The sequence below is a fragment of the Tiliqua scincoides genome, chromosome 10 (genome assembly GCF_035046505.1).
Source record: "Tiliqua scincoides isolate rTilSci1 chromosome 10, rTilSci1.hap2, whole genome shotgun sequence".
Taxonomy (NCBI): Eukaryota; Metazoa; Chordata; class Lepidosauria; order Squamata; family Scincidae; genus Tiliqua; species Tiliqua scincoides.
In genome coordinates, this window is record NC_089830.1 from 12,089,321 (window position 1) to 12,110,409 (window position 21,089).

The following is a 21,089-nucleotide window of genomic DNA, read 5'->3' on the forward strand; positions in this document are numbered from 1 at the left end:
ACTACAGGTATCTCTGGAACTTTCCAGTATTTGGCGTACGATATTCTTGCAGCAGTTGTCATCTGTAAAAACATAGTTTCATAGTCTTTCTGAATTGAATCATCCAATATTCCCAACAAAAAAGTGTCTTGTTTCATCTGTAAATTTAACTTAAATGTCAACTGCATTTGCTGGTGTATCAAAGTCCAATATTTTTTTGCTTTTGTACAAGTCCACCACATATGGTAGAACATTCCTTCTTGTCATTTACACTTCCAACATCTATTTGGTATATTAATACATTTTTGCCAGTTTACCTGGAGTCAGACACCATCTATACATCATTTTATAAAAGTTCTCTAAGATTTGCATTCAATAAGCAGGAAACGTTTTCACAATCATAGGCTGCAGTCCTACCCGTGCTTATCCAGGAGTAAGTCCCATTTACTGTGTTACATTCTAGCCTGTAAAAAGTACAAGTCTGTCACATTTCCCCAAATGATAGCATCAAGTCTAATATAGTAAAAATAAAATATTGAAATGATATGGGGAGCCACCTGAAATTGGGTCCTATTGGGTCCTGACCCGCTGTTTGAGAAACACTGACCTAGGGAGATATCTGGCAGTCCTAGGTGCTGTCTTGACAGTCCAAGAATCAACATTCCATCCATTGTCGATGGCAACACCATGAAAGAAGTCGCAAAAGGCATCCCCTGAGCACTGAAGCTGTCCTTCAAGATGGGTCTCTCCATCTTGCACTCCAGAGGTGGTACAAATTCAAGGAGACCCATAGTGGCCAGCAGCTGTTACCCAGGGGTAAGAGGAAAAGTTTTCCCTTGCCTCTGGCTAAGCTGCTTCTGGCCAGAATCCTTCGCTGCATGCAGCGCAAGCCTCCTGGCTTGCCTGTACCAGCGAAGGATAGGATTGCAACCCAAAACTTGGATGAGAGGACCTCCCCTTGCCTCAGGCCATTCACAAAGGTATAGGGAGGAAATTCCCTTCTCATACACCAGTATAAACACCCCTGGGATGACTGGCAGGGCAGTCGTGAAGCAGGTGCTTCCTCCTTTCCCCAATTCTGCCTTTCTGTCCAAGTCCAAATTGGTGGACTCCACAATCACCATGAAGACAAATCCAGGCAGAGAGGGGTCATCTTTGGAAGCCTCCAATTTACAAGAAGAAGAACCCCAAAACCTAACCAATTGCAAATAGGCAAGCCTCAAAGAGATCTGAGGCAAGGCTATGGATAATTCCAGAATAAAACAAGAAAGGAAGCTCAATCATTACATGTCCCTTCCTCCTGAACTGATTGTATATATGAACTATACAGCAGGGATGTGAAAATCCCCAGCGGCTAGACTCGACTTCGGTCCCAAGTCCCCGTCCTCTTTGATTTGACTCGTGCATAATTGTGTCCTGGAGTATTGTGTCCAGTTCTGGTCGCCGCATCTCAAATAAGACATAGTGGAAATGGAAAAGGTGCAAAAGAGAGCGACTAAGATGATTACGGGGCTGGGGCACCTTCCTTATGAGGAAAGGCTACGGCGTTTAGGCCTCTTCAGCCTAGAAAAGAGACGCCTCAGGGGGGGAAATGAATGAGACATACAAAATTATGCAGGGGATGGACAGAGTGGATAGGGAGATGCTCTTAACACTCTCACATAACACCAGAACCAGGGGACATCCGCTAAAATTGAGTGTTGGGCGGGTTAGGACAGACAAAAGAAAATATTTCTTTACTCAGCGTGTGGTCGGTCTGTGGAACTCCTTGCCACAGGATGTGGTGCTGGCGTCTAGCCTAGACGCCTTTAAAAGGGGATTGGACAAGTTTCTGGAGTCCAAAAATCCATTACGGGGTACAAGCCATGATGTGTATGCGCAACCTCCTGATTTTAGAAATGGGTTATGTCAGAATGGCAGATGCAAGGGAGGGCACCAGGATGAGGTCTCTTGTTATCTGGTGTGCTCCCTGGAGCATTTGGTGGGCTGCTGTAAGATACAGGAAGCTGGACTAGATGGGCCTGTGGCCTGATCCAGTGGGGCTGTTCTTATGTTCTTAACTACAATTCCCAGGAGGCCTTGCAGGTCTCTTGTTATCTGGTGTGCTCCCTGGAGCATTTGGTGGGCTGCTGTGAGATACAGGAAGCTGGACTAGATGGGCCTATGGCCTGAGCCAGTGGGGCTGTTCTTATGTTCTTAACTGCAATTCCCAGGAAGCCTTGCAGGTCTCTTGTTATCTGGTGTGCTCCCTGGGACATTTGGTGGGCCGCTGTGAGATACAGGAAGCTGGACTAGATGGGTCTATGGCCTGAGCCAGTGGGGCTGTTCTTATGTTCTTATAATGCGTGGCCGTGTGGACTGCAGTGTTGGCATCCTTCAGTCTCAGAAGACTATGGTATTGCGCTCTGAATAGTGGTTCTGGAACAGAGTGCCTTCTCCAGTGCGCAAGGTCTGGGTAAAGGAGGTATGGAGGGTATTGGCAGGTTTTGGAGGGATGTTTTGAAGGGGAACCAAAGACAAACTTCTCACACCTCCTGGAGGAACATTATGACACTCACCAAGCTGAATGTTCCTAGGTCATGGCTGCCAGGCACTGCAGTCTCTTGATGTCACAAAGGGCTGATGGTTGACTTATCAAGTACTATGGGCTTGGGGCTTTTGTCTTTGGCCTCCTAGGCAAGAGAAGACTTTGGGCTTTGGGCTCCTAGGCAAGAGACTTTTTGGCACTGGTTATCTATGTTCATAGAGTTTGATTTGTAGAAGCTCTTGGCCACTAACATTTCTGAATAGCTTTAGTTTTGCTGCAATCTTTATTCGTCATACACTGGATACATCCATCTTTGTTGTGTTTGTTTATTGCTCTGGAAGCTCATAAATTAGGCTGTAGCATTAAAGGGCATTTTCTTTCTTTCTTTCTTTCTTTCTTTCTTTCTTTCTTTCTTTCTTTCTTTCTTTCTTTCTTTCTTTCTTTCGTTCGTTCGTTCGTTCGTTCGTTCGTTCGTTCGTTCGTTCGTTCGTTCTTTCTTTCTTTCTTTCTTTCTTTGTAACCCTAGTTTGTTTCATCAGTTTTTTCATAGGGTTTGTTGCGGTGAGCCTCCTTTGTGTGAGTCAAACATGGCGTCTCAACAACCTGATGAGGTAAGTGGATTTTTGATTCTCCCAAGGTACCTTCCAGATGTGGGGTTGATGGGCTGCAACTCGGCCCAACCTATGGCAGGGCACAACAGTACCACAATATTTGTGTAGCTCCACAATGAGAACAGAGAGAGGCATAGTCAGTGCTTTTTGTGTTAAAAAAAAAAAAAAAAAGGTGCAGGAACTCACAACTTTTTAATCTTTTATTTATTTATTTATTTTTCTTTCTCATTCACAGCTTAATGAGTTCACCAGTGACACCAGCACCTCCCTTAGCCAGGTGGATGATCCCTTAAGGTAAAGCATTGTGCGTTTCCTGTCATCTTTAGTGGCTCAAAGCCAGAAACATGGGGCCCAACCCTATCTCCCCTGCCAGCCCATGGTGCACAGTGCTTCAGACAGAGCACATGCTGCATTCTATGGTGTGTGTGTGTGTGTGTACCAGACAGCCCAGGAGATAAGCAAAATGTTTTCCTACTTACTTCCCCATAGGCCACCTGCCCCCCAATGGGTTTCATCAAACCTATAGTAGCTATTCTGCTTGCATAAGTCCAAGGAGACTTCTGGATTGGTTCAGGGCAGGGAAAGGGGATTAGGATTAGGCGGTGAGGTGGTGCCCCTGCCCAGCCCCCTGCCCAGCCTACTGCCTGCCCCAAACTGCCCATGATTCTCCCCTGAACTGCCCCTGCCACCAACCTGCCTGTTCCAGCAGGAGATCTGGAAAGCACTGTTGTGTGTACTTGGCCTCTGGCTCTTTGCTTCGGCAGCCCCAAAGCTTGTGACTCTGATCTTCGCCACCTAAAGAGGTGTTGTAGATCTGAGCAGCCCGGAGCTGCGCTATGCTGCCCAGGAACGGGGTCAGGATCCGGCACAAGTGACGGATCCTGGCCCCACCCCCCACTCTCTTGCCACCTGCCTGCCTGCAGCCTGCCTTCCCTCTGCCCCGAAACTCCTCCTCCCCACACCCCCCAGACCCACACGCCAGCTGAGTTTGGCTGGCATGAACTTACCCATCGTCGGGGCAACAGAAGCTGGATGCAGCCTCTGCGGGCCGGCGCACATACTTGCGCCAGCCCAGCTGTCTCCACACATGCTTTATGGCACATTTACAACCCTCCTAGGCTGGCGCAAGGGACTTGTGCCGGCCAAGCGCACCATTTGGATTGCGCTCTAATTTGATTTGATTTTTTTGTCTGGGGGTGTTAAAAATTTTCCTGCTTGATGATGTCACTTCCAACCATGTCGTCACTTCAAGGTTAATATCTTCACCCAGTGGGTACTGACAGATTGTCATTCTAAAAGTGGGTCCTGATATGAAAGAGTTTGAGAACTACTGATCTAACCCCATGGAATCCAGGCCAAGGAGAGGAACAGCATTCCTCACTTCAGAGCCTTTTTGCAGGTCCAACACCTCTCACTATCCAGCAGTCCATTTTTGCTTAAATCTCTACCATCTCTGGTGACAAGGGAAGGCAATCCTGGGGTGCAAATTTTGAATCTGTGTCACTTGAAGTGCAGACCTGCTACACATGCTCAACATGCTACACTGAGCAGGATTCCTTGAGGGAATCCATGGAGGTGACGCAGATATGGTTAGCCCACATCAGTTTGTTACTAATTGTGTGTGTTTTTTCTTCTCCATCTGTCTCCTTCTCCCAGAAACCTGGGATATTCTGACGGGGAGGAAGTGAGGCTGATGTGGGATTTGGCCACTCTCCAGAATCAGATGATCAGCCCAAACCATCTGATCCGGGCACAGGCTCTGGAGAAGTGTGCAGATCTGCTGGGAGAGATCCAGAGATACGTGAGTCACTGAGGGGAGTAGTTTGGACAAACCTTGTTTTGAACACCAAAGGCTGCCCCTTCCAGGATTGCTGTGCAAGCCGGCTACATGCAATCAATATTCATTTCTGAAGCACTTCAGAGTATTCAATCTGCTTCACAGATTATATTACTCATCCTTTCAACAACCCTGCAGGGTAGGCCAGTCGTAGAACTACAACATCCCTGACAAAGGGCCAACCAGCTTCTGCGTAAAGATCTCCAATGATGAAGAGTCTACTACCTTCTGAGACATAGTGTTCTACTGCACAATTCTTTGGACCATGAGGAAGTTCTTCCTAATGTTTAATTGAAATCCCCTTTGTAGTCCAAGCCCACTTGTCCCGGTACCATCCTCCAGAGAAACTGGGAACAAGTCTGCTCCATCTTCCATGCAACAGACCCTTAGATATTGACAGATAGTTCCCAAATCACCCGGTAAACATCTCTTCTCTCAACTCCTTCATGCTAATCCCTTTCAACCTGTCCACATAGGATGCAGTCTCTGGACTCCTCACCCATCCTAGACTCCCTCCTCTGGACCTGCTCCAGTCTTCCAGTAAGAACCTTGCCATAGGTTTCATCATGATTTCATGGCCCAGGAGAGATTTGAATGGGGTTTTCCCAACCTACAGGCAAAATGAGGGAAAGTAGCTCCAATTCAACCAAAGAAAAAAGTGACAGACCAAGACTGGGGTTCTATTTCATCACCTGATTGATTGATTTAGCGTAAGGCATATAATACATGGACTACATATAATATCAGTTAGACTAGATCAAATGTCAGTGTCCAGTTCATGCAGCCATTCAAAGACAGAGTGACCTTCAAAGGAAAAGTCAGACCATGGGCCATTATACGCCCTCAGTTTGCAGCCAGACACAATGTGGTACATGGTTTGGTGGGAGAACCCACAATCACACTGAGGGGTAGATACTAGCCCCCATTTAAACACCTGACAAACACCATGTAGGGTACGGATCACCTGATGCTTTAACCACACACAGTGTTCTTTGTTTTTATATTATTACTTTGTATTTATTACAGTATTTATATACAAGCATGCCCCCGTATCTGCGGGGGTTCCATTCCAGAACCTCCTACAGTTACCTGAAACTGTGGATGCTGGCAAACAGCTGCCCCCCACCTTCTGGAGGTGAGGGAAGCAGACCTCCCCGTCCGTGGCCTCTGCCGGGCTCAGGCTGAGCTTGGCAGCTCAAATAACATAACTTCCGGTTTCACGGAGAAACCGGAAGTGGCTTTTTAAAGCCTTATAAGGCATGAGGAGGTTTGGGGAAGCCCTCTGGGCAAAGCGGAGCTCCCCTCGCCTCCGGAGGGGGCAAGCGCCCAGGGGGTCCTGCGGACTCAATCCACGGATAACTGAATCTGTGGATATGGGATCCGTGCATACCGGGTTCCCTGGGTTCCTATGCCTTTCTCACAGACTCTTGTTGTTCTCATGATGCATTTTTGTCATTTGCCGCTTGTAATATTGCACTGTTCTGATTGTTTTATTGAATCTTTGGGAATTTCAGCCAGAAGCCATCATAGGTGTTTGATAAATAGTCAGTGTGCCTGGGTTGTGAGATGTAAAGATGCAAAATATCCCTGCAATAGGACGTCTCCTTCCTGCCATCAGGGTGAGCTGCTTATCCCAGCATTGGCTAATCCTCATTTCTCTCCAGCCTTCCGTAGAGTTGCCTTTGCTTCCCCGCCTGGTCACGATCCTCTGTCTCTGCTCGTTGGATACAGATGCCAGGTGCAATGAGAATGCGGTAGAGGTTCTCTGGGAGCTGCTGCCCATCCTGCGCCATCGGGCGGGTAAGTCTGAAAGGAGCTTGAGCTGTTGCCTGCAAAGGTCGCTGAACCTTTTGCCAAGTCGAACAGAATACATCCAGGGACAGATAGAGTGTTTGTGTTTGTTGGGCGGGTCATAAGCACCACCTTAACTCCAGAGCCCAGGTCAGCCAGGGGGATAGACTTGGGCTGCTGTTGTGCTTTGGCCTCTGTGGCTGAGGTTTGCTGAGTAGGTAGACCTGGGCTCCCCACCCAGACTTGGAGCCCAGGTCTATCGGCCTCCCTGGATGAGGTTAGCTGAGTGGATAGACCTGAGCTTCTGCCTGGACTTGGAACCCAAATCTACTGGCCTACATGGATGAGGTTTGCTGAGCAGGTAGACCTGGGCTCCCACCCAGACTTGGAGCCCAGATCTACCTGCTGGGTAGACCTGTGTTCTTGGCTGTGCTTGGGCTGCTTCCCGTGGACAATTTGAGGCTTGCCATGGATCCTTGTTCCCCCCTTGAATCTGCCCCAGAATGCATCACATTTGAAGACTGCCAGTTGAAAGCCTTTTCGTTGTCTGGCCCCTTGGCAAGGCTAATGAAGGCTGGCAGCTTTCTTTTTCAGGCAGCATCTCTCTCTCTTTTCTAGGTGTAGAATCAGTTGCAAGGGGAGCTGGAAGAAACCCAGGGGCCTCCCTCTTGCCCTCCATGCAGTAGCCCTTGCTGCAGCATTGGAGCATCCAGTGCTCAGTGTGGGTTGCTCCTACTCTGTTGGCTGCCTTGAGCTGAGGGCACTTGGAGTCTAGACAGCATGAGGGTGTTCAAATGGCGCATGGAGGAATTTTCCCAGGAATGACTAAGTTTCTTTTGGGCCCCTTCCCAAAGAGGATGGGGCGAAACAGAGTGAGGGGAGGGTGGCGACGGGAGCAGGCAGAATGGGGGCAGGGAGGGGGTGAAACAGGGTGGGAGGAGAGTGGTAGCAGCCAGAAGAGTCTTTGGAGCCTGGGTCTACCTGGCTTCCCCATGTGGTGAAAATGTAGAAAATCATTGCAGAAAGTTAGCAACATTGTCTTTAGGCTCCCAGGAGCATGGGAAATGTCCTGCCTGCAGAAAATGTACTTCTGCAGTAGCTGTAATCCCACCGCAGTGTCCCTGAGCTCTTATACACTCCTTCCTGGAAAGTGGATCCACAAACTAAAGAGCTACTGCAGCAGGCCGGTTGCCTCCTGGATTTGACCCCAGGAGTGTTAAGGAGTGTCATGTATGCATTCCCTGGCCCGGTGCATATGGCTTGCAGCAGCCAATGCCGCAGCAACCCCAGCATCCCAAGTCCAGGTGAGAAATTTCTGTGGCCCCTCCTTTGGCTGCTGGGCCCCCTTTTTCACTCTGCCTGGGTACAAATTACCCCCTCTCATGGGCACTGTTGCCTTGACAGGCACCCGCTAGTCATCGCCACGGGACTGCCTCCTCCTCCCTGCCACCCTCTTGCAGTGGATGCAGTGGCTGTCCTAACTCTGTCGCTGTTTCACCATGTTCCTCCGAGCTTCACCAAGATCTTTCCAGACTAGAGGACCACATATTTTGGCAGTCAATAGCAAGCAACCTTAAGCTGATTTAATGGAGGGTCAAGCAACTGTTCAATACGGGATTCTCTGATCTCATTCCGATGGAGGCCAGGGAGGAGTTGCAGTGAAGGGGCATCCGTTTTATGGTAGGATGAGTCGAAGCTGTTTCTTTTCCTTGCAGACATGCTGATAAATTCCTCCTTGAACCAAGACTCTATCAAGAATGCACTCTGCATCCTGAATGCAACTGATGTAGCGCTACCAACCATCTTCAGGAACAACAGCTGCATCCTGGTCAGAGTAAGTTAGCATCACAAGGGACAGAGTACTCCTGACCCCATATGAGAGTGAGTGACAGCACAATCCTATCCTTGGGCTGCTCTGGTGGAACTTGTGTTCCAGCAGCACAACCTGACTTATCACATTGCGAAATACAACACTTGAGCACACTGCTGGGTGGCTGCCAGAAACAGTTAGTGGTGCTGACCAGGCAGCAGTGGGTTTCCTATATCCCCCAACAACAGGTCAGCGGGGAGGGCAGGTGTGTGCACGGAAGGGGAGGACTGGGGCATTTCATGGGAGGGACTGGGGCAGGAGGGGGTGGATCCAGCAGCAATGGTGCATGCTGAATCTAATCCCCCCTTTCAGAAACCTCCCTGCCCCTTTTCCCACCTTGGACATACACCACCAACAGAGGTGGTGTATGTCCAAAGAGACCCATCGCTAGCCCCAGGGCTTATGTGGGGTTAGTTAAAAAAATAAGTAAATGCTTTTTACTTGCCTCCCATAAGAAGATAAGAACAGCCCCACTGAATCAGGCCATAGGCCCATCTAGCACAGCTTCCTGCAGTGGCGTAGCTAATGAATGTGTAGCCCAGTGCGGAGCTCAAAATGATGCCCTGGAAGTGATTTCACAGCAGGAAGTGATATCAAGCCCAGGCCTTTTTAAAAGTGCAAATTGGGGGGAAACTTGCCTCCTCCCCAAGGAGCTCATCACCCACTTGATCTGCCATCTCCCCCCAGCCAGTGGCATAGCTAAGGCATCTATCTGCTACCTGGAATCAAAGATTTTGTGGCCACCCCCATGACAAAATCAAACTTAATTAAGTAAATACATAAAAAGTTTTCCCCTTATTGGTTCAAGACACTGTGCTGGGGTGATGAGGGATGGTTGTTCTCCCCCTGCTAAATAGAAGAGGAGCACCATGTGAAAAAGTGCCTCTTTACCAGTTAGCAGGAGTAGCTGTATTATGATACATGGAAATGAGAGCTGACTCATATTCACATCTTACTGGTTCTCTGCTGTATCATAAGAACATCTCTTTGGCTCTCAGAAAAATCAGTCTCATAAGTCAGCTTTGAGTTAAAGTCGGTTTTTGTTCTTTAAGACAGTTGTATTTTCGTTTTCTGGTTAATTGGCCATAACTTTTGATAAAATACAGTTATTCTAATGTGGTTTGTTTCATTGAATTCTGCATTAAATAACCTTTCTAATGATATATAACGTGATGGTATTATTCGTATATAGCAAGATTTGCTCAATTTTGGCCACTAGTGTCAAGCTCAGCTTGTTGCCCCCCTAAAGCTTGTTGCCCGGTGTGACTGCTACCCCCTGCACTGCTACCCCACTGGCTTCCTGTATGTCACAGTGGCCCACCAAATGTCTCAGGGAGCACACAAGACAACAAGAGACCTGCATCCCGGTGCCATCCCTTGCATATGGTGTTCTAAGGTAACCCACTTCTAAAATCAGGAGGTTGCACATACACTTCATGGCTTGTAACCCGTGATGGACTTTTCCTCCAGAAATTTGTCCAATCTCCTTTTAAAGGCACCTAGGCCAGATGCCATCACCACATCCCATTTGTCTTCAGGTAGTCCCCACCTACCATAGGATGCAGTGTGCTCCTTTGAGGTGCACCTGCATTGCTGCTGCTGGTGGGTGAAAGGATTGGGGCCTGAGTGTGTGTGTATATGGGGGACATCTAATTCATTCCTAATTCATTCCTCCCTTAGACTCACCATTCATTTTTTTGGCTTTCTGCCCCTTTGTTTCTTGTGTCTGGCTCTATAGTTTCTGTCTATTAACCTTTCCACCCCTCCCTGGCTATGCAACATTTTACTAGTAATAATTTAGACCCGTCTCTTGGTCCAAAGGAAAACATATGAGAAAAGCAAGGAGGAAAGGGTGTGAAGCCTTCTATGGTCTGAGGCCTCACTGCGTCCTAAACTTCAGGGTTCTTCCAACCTGGAAAGGAAGAGGAATGGGGCTGAAAGACTGGGGGAAAATGTAGGTGCTTGGAGGTTAAGCCAGTAGTTCTCAACCATTTTAGCCCCATGACCCACCTTCAGCATGGAGCTCAGCAACCCAGATGTTTTGGCGGTGGCATAATGATGCCATCACATCGCTGCCCAAACATCTGGGTTGCTGAGCTTTTGCATTTTTTTAAACACAAAAAGCTCACCTGTGGAACATGTTTTTGTCAGCAAGAACACAATGCACCTCAGCCCAGAGGGGGCCAAGCATTCTGCTTTCCGTTCTACAGCCCACTCTGGTCCTTGTCGCGTTGTGTTCTTGCTCATGAAAACATGTTCAATGAGAAAAACACTCCAGAAGGTGTGCTTTACAAGTAATAAAAAAAAAACCCACAACAGCTCAGCAAGCTCAGGCCATGTTATGCAACCTGCCAAAAATCAGTTTGTGACCCACTTGTCAATGTGACCCACAGTTTGAGAGCCACAGTTTGAGAGCCAGGCGCAAAACACAAGATGTTCAATTGTAGAATGTGTATGATTGCTAACATGGCATGGAAGTGAAGGCAAATAACCTTAACTAACCATTTCCATGCTTTTTTTGGTGCACATAAGCACCTTCATTGTTGGCTTAAACCAGTAGTACGCAATCTTTAGGAGCCTGCAGACCACTGAGGCAAAAATGAGAATTGTCGTGGACAATGTGGAACCCCCCCCTCGTTCCCACCTCACCCCCTACACACAAAAAATGCACAGACTATCGGAGAGAATGGACCGCCGACAACCACAGCCAACACTTCAGTGCTGGCTGTGGGTGGTCTGATCTCCACCCTCTATGGTGGTCCATGTGGAAATGCTCACTTGGCAACATGGAAGTGATTAAAGGCGTGTTTTTTTCCTGAGACTGTGTGGACCACTTCTCAGGGTCTCACGGACCACCTGTGGACCACAGGTTGGGAACCAGAGGTTTAAACCAAAGGTGGTGGTGTTTTATTTTCATCTTAATCATTGTTAAATATTTACAGTCACATGAAAGCGTAAGACCCAGTAGTTGAGAGACAGGTTGGAAATAAGAATAAGGGCCCAATCCTCTCCAACTTTCCAGTGCCGATGGAGGCACAATGCAGCCCTGAGGTATGGGAACAAATGTTCCCTTACCTTGAGGTGGCTTCCTTGACTGCTTCCCCACTGCAGGATGCGGCACACACCCCTTTGGTATGCTGCATCAGCACTGGAAAGTTGGATAGGATTGGGCCCTAAGAGGCTTCTGACAAATGTGACTCAAATGGAACCTTCTCAGTTGATGAAAAGGCTTTTGAACTGATTAACACAGTGGTCCCCAAAATGTGGTTTGGGACCCACTGATGGGTCACGCCCTGATTTTTGGTGGGTAGCATGATGGAAAGATCAGATAACTAATTGCCTCAAGCCCTGAAGCTATTCAAAAATGAATGAGAGAATGAATAAACCTTGATTGGACATAGATAGAGAAATCCTAAAAGCAAACATAATTAGTCCTAATCCCGTTGATCAAAAACGGAGTTAAGATACTAAATTACTAATAAAACATTTACAGTTCAACATAAAATATCAACATTTTTGACAAATTACATTAAGAAGGCTTAGAAATCGCCAAAAGTAAAAATTTAGAAACTCCCTCTAGCACATCTGGTGAGCAGTCATTTAGGAGACACTTCAGTTTTGCCTCATCCGAAAGCCCATTCATTTTGCCAAGAAGTGATGTAAGTGTGGCGGGATCTAGTGTGCCGAGGACAATAAAAAAGAATGTGTATGATTGATTCAACATTTCCCAAATTACAAGGGCAGAGGCGTTCTTTATAGGGTATTTGCCTATATCTGCCTTCTGTGACCTTGGATGGAAACACATTGAATCTTGCCAAGGAGATTGCATGACGTTCAGAAGGGTTGATCAGAATACTCAGATAAGGAGTCATTTGCCCATACTTTAGCGGGATAGAAAAATTAAGAGGGGAGCAAATTCTAGAAGCAAGTTCAAGAGATTTTGTGCCTCAATGTCTAGGATTCTTTGCTTCACGCTTTGATAAACTCCAGGGAATGGATAGAAACTTAAAAAATCCAAAGAAAAACCAATGGATTCGATTTTTGATTTAATTGGACTCTACCATTTAGAAGAACTCAGATAGCATTCTGGATAGGAGACTGCCTGCTTTCACGTTATAATGGAATTGGAGCCAATAGCGTATGGTTAAAAGCCATGCTCTTGATACTAAGAGCGATTGTCCGGTCTCCAAACATAATGCAGAGTATGGTATAGATTTAGGTAAACCCAGGATAGCCCTCAAAAATTTAGCTTGGATACTCTCAAGGGTGTGATTTATAGCACTAATCCAGATAGGGCACCCGTACAGGAGCTGTGCCGATACCTTGGCATTAAATACCTTGAGAGCAGCTGGTATATAACGATTGCCCTGACTAAAAAAGAACCGATTGGTGCTCTGCAAAGTGACACGGGCCAAGTTGGTAAGCAATTTTTGATGAGTACCCCAGCAAAGATTGTAGTGGAAGTGAATTCCAAGATATTGAAAGCTTTTGACCTGTTCCAGTTTCTCCCCTCCAACAGACCAAGTGCCTGGGCTCCATGATTTTGAAAAGACCATAACTTTGGTTTTCTGAGAGTTCAATTCGAGTTTGTTGCACTTCAGATAGTCAGAAGTTCTATTTAAAAGTCGCTTAAGTCCACTAGGTGTACAGGAAACTAGCACTGCATCATCTGCATAAAGCAATGCTGGAATATGCATTGAACCTAGTTTGGAAAAATGTCCATCTATCTGAAGCAAAAAGGGGGTAAAATCGTGTAGAAAAAGATGAAAAAGAGTGGGTGCTAAAATGCACCCCTGTTTCACTCCCCTTTTGACCTGAATTTGGGGGGTCAATTTCCCCAGATGTCAATTTAATTTGGCAGGTGGTGCCTGTATAAAGTTTCTGAATAAGAGATAGAAGTCCAGGGTCTATATTGAGTTGAACTAGTTTGTCCCATAGCAGCGATCTATTAACAGAGTCAAAGGCTCCTTTAAGATCCAGAAAAGCAACATATAAGTTTTGATTTTTTAAGCCTTGTGTACTTGTCAATCAAATGAGCTAAAACAGCACAGTGATCAATTGGTGAAGATCCTTTTCCAAATCCTATCTGATCCCACCCTGGAAGGCCCAGATCTTCCATCCAGGATAGCAGCTTGTTTAAAAGATGTTTTGCATCAAGTTTTGCCCCCACTGCTAAAAGGCTTATAGGTCTAAAATGGGAGGGATCAGGATGGTCGCCTTTTTTGTAAATAGGCACTATAGTAGCATTTGTCCATTCAGCTGGTATTATACATGTTTGGTCCACCACTGTGAATAATGAGGATAGAATAGGGGCCCACCATTCGGGGTCCACTTTCAGGATCTCTGACAATACCAAATCTGGCCCAGGAGCTTTCCCTTGTTTACTTTGAGAGACGAGCTCTCTCATTTCTTCAGGGGATACAGGAGGCCATGGGGTGGTTGCTGAAGGATTTAAAGTCAAAGATGCTAAGCCACTTTCACCCTCTTGGCAATAGAAGGTGGAGAACAAGCGGCACCACTCGTGTGGGGAGATGACCATCTGAGAGCGAGGTGCAGTTTTCTGAGCAGAATTGGTGATTATACCCCAAAATGGCTTAGAATTTTTATGTTCTATGGCGGCTAGTAGTTTATACCACAAGCGGGAAGCATCATTATGTGGCTTTTCTTGGATCAGTTGTTGCAGCTGCTTCTTTAGAATAAAAGATGTATCGGGAATTTGAATATCCCCTGAATAGCGGTACTGCTGGTAAACGGATCTAATCTGATTTTGGAGATCCATACAATCCCTATGAAACCAAGGGGATATTGTTTGGGATCCCTCCCCTGTAGCACCTTTAGCAGAGGGTATACTAGTGTAGGAGACTAAAGTGGATGAAACCCTAGAGATTAAGAACTCATATATCTGAATTAGTTCTATCGGATCTGACTCGTTTAAAAGTTGGATTCTATAGCTCTTGTATGGCTCTGTGTAGAGCAGTTTGCTCATTTTCTGATTAATTGTAGAATTCCACATGATTTTAGGCCTAATTTCATATTCATTTTCAAGCTCTACATCAGGGGTAGAGTACTGGAAAGAACCTCAATCTAGCTTGAGTATGAAAGGAAAATGGTCACTCATTCCTAGATCATCAAGCAAAAAATCAATAACATTGACCTTGAGGTGAAGTGTGGAACCAAGAAATAATCTATAACACTGGAACCAATGGCTGAAGCAGAAGTGAATTCACTTGAATTGGGGAAATCTACAAGGCCATTTAACCATATTGTATTAAAATTGAGACAGAATCTGGCCAAATAGAGGCCAGCTGCATTCGTTTTATTATCTTTGGAAAATCTCTCTAAAGAAAATAAATCAAGGAGAGATGAATCAGGATCTATGTTTGCGGCAGTACTGAGCAACGGCTCTGAATTTCCAAGCCTGGCGTTGAAATCCCCACCAATAAGCCAATGGCATGAAGGAAATTCCATGTCTAACTCCTTGACAATTTTAGAGCTCCAATTCTGGGATAATAATTGGCTGTTCAAGCCAGGAGGAAGATAAACCTTTCCAATTATTAATTGGAGATGGTTAAGAATAAGCTTGACTGCATGACATAATTTGCTAGTTGTCTTGGTGACCACCAGTTCTGAATTGAGCTGGGAAGAGACAAAAATTGTCATCCCCGCTTGCAAACGCCCCTTGGAGCTTATTCTATAAGCTGGAATGTTGTAGGAATTAAAACCTTGAAGGTGTAAAGGAATTTGAGACCAGGTTTCCTGCAAAAGGATTACGTGAAAATCACATAAATATCTCTGGAAAGTCTCATTGATAACCTTGCTACGCCATCCCGCAATATTCCAAGAAAGACGTTTTGAATATGTCCTTGATGTGAGATCATGTATTGCAGATGTAAGTCAATCTCCCATCAGATTGACTTACATCTGCAATACCTATTCAAAAATCAAATAGCTGCTAATTGAGCTGCAAAGAGCTCAGCTTCTGCAGTCTGCAAGGTAGCTGCTAACTCTTTTTTTCTGGGCATTATTGCTTGTAAATAAATACATATTTTTTTCTAGATCGCCTTTCATTTAAAGTCTGTTAAAGCTAGGTGGGTCCCAATAGAGTGTTGTATTAAGAAGTGGGTCATGGTGCTGACATGTTTGGGAATCGTCTGGATTTGATTTTGTTTATCATTGTTGTACATTGGACTGTTTATGTTTTACGTTCGGTTGTATGTTCTGAACTTGTAAGCTGCTTTGGACATTTTCTTTCACTAAAAGCCCAAGACCATTTTCCATGGAAAAGTGGAGTATAAATAGTTGAATAAACCAAGCAAGATTTGACGCTCAGAGATGTTGCATTGTTTCAGGTCTTTGGTGCATTCCTGACTCCTGAAGAACTCTTGGAAGCCGTGGCCTTCCTATCCGGAGCTGCCCAGAACTCCTTTGAGGTGTTTGATATATATTGCTTGCTCCGTCAACTCCTCAAGCAGTTTGGCGGCAAGGTAGTGAAGGTAAGGAACTGCAAAGATATTATTATTATAGAAATTTATACCCCACCTTTCCCATGCTGAAGCAATTACCCAAGAGGACTTACAAAGCTCCATAATAAAATACAAAGTATCATAACAGGTCAGAAGGAAAAACATCCAACAAAGCATTAAAGTAAGCAGTGAAACACAAAACGAAGAAACAAAGTAAGACCTGACACATATTATTGAGCCGTTGGGAGAACAAATAAATCCAGAGAGACAGTCTGGATAGCAAAGAAGGATCTTGGTTTTGAACTGGATCTCTTGGAGTTGTAAATCAATCCCATGCCATTGGGATCCTTGCGCCAGATCCTTAGCATGTTTTGAAGGATATATTTTTGAGCATATCATGCCAGTACTAACCAAAGGACTTTGAAAGACTGTATGTCAGGTGAGTGGCCTTAGAGGTGAAAATATAAACCCCCCTCCCCCCCCCCCAAGTTTAGGTCAGTGTTCCTGAATTCTAAGTACTGCAATAACCCCAAATTTCAGCATGGAACAGATGTCAGGTACCAATCCTAATATATCTGTCATCTCCAAAAGATACGTATGCAAGAGAGGCAAACCATAAGATACTATGGGTTTGTGTGAAATCCGTGGCTTAAATCAGTGGTTCTCAGACTTTTTTAGAACTGGGATCTGCTTTTTAGAATGACAATCTGTCAGGGCTCACCAGAATTGATGTCATTGACCAGGAAGTAATGTCATTGCTGGAAGTGAGATCATCAGACAGGACAATTTAACACCCCTCGCATGACAAAGTCATATCAAATTAATTAAGGGTGCAATCCTAACCCACTTTCCAGCAGTGACATAAGGGCAATGCAGCTGCGAGGTAAGGGAACAAACATTGCCTTACTTTGAGGAGGCCTCAGTGATTGCGACCCAACTGCAGGATGCAGCACATGCCCCGTTGGCAAAGCTATGCCAGTGCTGGACAGTTGGTTAGGATTTGAGCCTAAATATATTAAAATGTTGCAATAAGTATAAGTTTAAAAAGTTATTTAAACTAAAGAAGAACCCTCCTAACTCCCCCAAGCAATTGATGATCTGTTTCAAAAAAATTCCCCAAATATCCCAAAGGCTGCAATTCTGTCTGCGCTTACCCAGGAGTAAGCCCTATTGACTATCAATGTGAAAAGCATTTACATAGTATCCTGTTGAAAGTACAGATCCATAACATTTCCCTAAATGTTTCCCTAAATGCAGTCACATGCTCTTCTCTCATAGGGAAGAGAGAGATGGAGAGGGAGTTTGGCGTGAAGGAGAGAGGACTGCTCTTCTTGTTCCTCTTCTCACTCCATCTCCTTCTTTGTTTTCAAATCCAGGCAGTGGGAGGAGAAAAAGGTTTAGTAAAGGTTTTTTAGCAATTGCCTTGGGCAGCAAATCGGTGGGCAGAACCCAACAAATGGAGTTGGGTTCCCCCCCCCACAGGGTGACCAGGTATCTTCTTTTTCCAGGACATATCCTCTTTTTCAGCCTCGTGTCCTGGAAAAGAACTTTAATGTCCTCCTTTTCCCTGTGAGTGGGCCCCTGCAGGCAGCACAGAACTGTCTTGTAATTAATGTTATATATAATAAATTATAAGTAATAGAGTTTTGAATTTAAGAAGTAATATTGTTTTATGATTTTGCCCTAAGTGTTTAAATTAACCACATGAAATCAATACATGAATGTTCATAGCTTTTAATGTGTCATGTCCTACATTTTTCTTGGAATTCCTACATTTGGGGTGCCTGATCCTCTTTTTGCCGTTATGACATCTGGTCACCCTCCCCCGTCCACCAGTCTGCTGCCAGAGGAATTCATCTCACCTGGCCTCAAGGATGTTGCCCTGCCTAGGACGGCAACAGCCTCTGAGACATTTTGCTTCTGGGTACCTTAGCAGTGGCCCTTTGCTTTCCTGACAGGTTGAGACATTGCTGGAACACTTCTTTGAAAAGTGTAAAACGGAAAGGAGGGGTGAAAGCAACATTCCATTCGTAGGTTTTGGCGTGCTTGCGAGTGAGAACGTGGTCCAAGTGGTGAACTTTCTCCTCCAGCATCCTTTCAGGTATCTATTTATTTAAAGCATTTCTCCCTCACTGTTAGTATATATAAAAAGCCACCCAAAGCAGCTATAGGGGATTTCAGCTTGTACTGCCTTGGATGGCCCATTGGGGATCTATGGGGCTTACAGTAGTGCCTAAGGGCCCAATCCTATCCAACTTTCCAGCACTGGTGTAGCCACAATGCAGCCCCAAGGTAAGGGAACAAATGTTCCCATACCTTGAGGAGGCCTTTGTGACTGCCTCCCCACCACAGCATGCAGCGCATGCCCTGTTTGCACGGCTGCACCAGTACTGGAAAGTTGGATAGGATTGGGCCCTAAGTATCATGTCTCTGCACCCAGGACAAACTTAAAGCAGGATTCCCCACCACCCTCTCTGCCTGCCTACCAGAATGAAGAATACTCTCTGTTCTGGAGCATCTCTACAGGTGTCCGGTCACATCTAGTTCATGGTTTAGTTTCCTAATATTTCAAACTTGATTTGTATTAGGAGCCAGAAATTGTAGCCTTGTATGCACATAGACCAGCGTTTCTCAATGTTCATCCCACACTGTACCACTTTGCATGATCCACCTATTGGAAGTACCAGCAGAAGTGATTGCCAGTTACTTCTGGGTTGAGAGGCCAGATGCCACATGACAAACACCAATCAGGAAGAGGCTCAGGGTGAACAGGAGGGCTTTTTAGAGTAGGTGAAAAGCCTGCTGCTCACTGAGCCAAGCCTCCTACTGAAGTTGGTCACATCAGTTCATTTGTCTTGCTGCCAGAAGCAGATGCCTGGGGGTCCCACAAGTACCATCAGACACAACCTCAAGTATCGCTGGTGGTGCACATACCATTGGTTGAGAAACACGGACATAGGGCACAATCCTCACCTCTTATGTCAGTACTTTCCAGCACTGGCATAGCGGTGCCAATGGAACATGTGCTGCAACCTGCAGTTGGGTGTCACTCATGGAGGCCTCCTCAAAGTAAGGGAATGTTTGTTCCCTTACCTCGGAGCTGCATGGCCCTTAGTGCTGGAAAGCACTGACATAAGGGGTTAGGATTGCAGCCATAGGCTCATTATGTATGCGCATGCTTCTGTGCCTGGCTGAGATTTAGTGGCAGTTCTGTGGGCACTGGAGACCTGTACAGACATTTTATTTTATTTTATTTTTATTGCTTAAACAGAACCCCCAAAAAATAGCATTACATGCATATATGCTTATGAGTTCCATACTTAAAAAAAAAGGGGGGAGGAAATGTATATTTATACACACATACATATACAAAGTATCTGCATATCAACACTTCATTTAGCTTATGTTATTATAGCAAGTCATGGCCTCCAGATATCCTGAAATATATACAGTGGCGTAGCTAGGTCACTTGACACCTGGGGCCCATAAATTTTTGTCTCCTCATGCAACATAATTATTTAATTATTAATTAATCATATTAATTCATTCACATTTTTATACCACCCTTCCTCTAAGCAGCTCAGGATGGTGTGTGTGGTTCCTCCCTTTATTTTGTCCTCACAACAACCCTGTGAGGTAGGTGAGACTGAGAGATAGTAATAATCATGACATGAAGTGAATAATAATAATGGCCAGAAAATTAATGCAGTGAATATTTCCCCACAAGCAATAGATGAAATTCTGCATCAAATGGTCTCATGATGGTATTATTCCTAACATGATGGCATTATTCCTAAAAGCCACGCTTTCCAGAATTTTGGTCACTAGGGTGTCAACCCCCCCCCCCAAGATGTCTCATTGGCCTGTTTTGAATTAAGGCAGTGGTTCTCTCATGTTTAACACTGGGACCCACTTTTTAGAATGACAATGTCCGGGACCCACCGGAAGTGATGTCAGGAAAAATTCCTGGTCCTGATCAGTAAGTTGATGTAAAAATTGCCCTATCAGTCCAGCTACTCCATCAAAAAGATTCCCTATTGTCCCCAAAATGCCCAGCTCACAATATTGAAATACCCACAAGGCCCAAATGCTCTGACTAAAAGCCCCTCTCCGACCCTTGTCCAAGAATGATACCAGCCAGCATCTAATATCCCTCTCAGAAAACAAGCTGGCTGCAGTATGGGCCCCAAGGATGAACAGAAAGCCATAAACAATGGCAAGAAACAAATAAGGATGAAAGGGTTAGGGTAAAAGGGATGTTGATAGTGTACCAGATCCTCTGTAATGGATAGGTCTGTAAACAAAGTGTTGTTGCGCGTCGAATTGCCCTTCTCAAATCAATATCCTGAACTGATAACAAATGCCAAATGTTGTTCTTTTGCCTGTTGGTCTGTTAATTTTCCCATGGATGTTCTCCTCTTTTTGTGTGCTCTTGTACCCCTCCCCTATCTAGAATACCCTTTAAAACCTGCATCAATGTAGTTTTTTGGGGTCCTCCACCTGTGTGTGTGGGGGTCCCGTTTGCAAACGAGTAAACGTTTACTTTTGTCAGAAGTCCTCTGAATTCTCCTCTCTGTTGTTTGCCGCTCCAAAAATCCAAACTAACAGTGTGCCCATTTGGGATCACTATTAATCTTTAAAGTTGGATTCACTGTGCAGGCATAACTCATTGACTGCCATATGTTCTGCGTCATGTATGGGAAAGCCCCTAGCTCAGTGATAGGGCACGCACTTTGTACATAGAATGACTTGGGTTCAATCCCTGGCATCTGCTGGTAGGGCTGGAAAGTGGATTTGACCCCTCTCGGAAATGCTGAAGAGCCATCGCCAGTCAGAATAGGCAATGCTAAGTGAGATGGTATCGGGCAGTTTTGCACTCTGTGGGATTCCAGTGTTCATGATTATTACAGTTCTTCTTGCTCAGTTACTGCTCCCTGTGGGTACATCTGACATGTAGGAATGCCAGAAGAAAGTAAGGAATCCTGGGGCTTGTAGTTTGCCAAAGAGCATG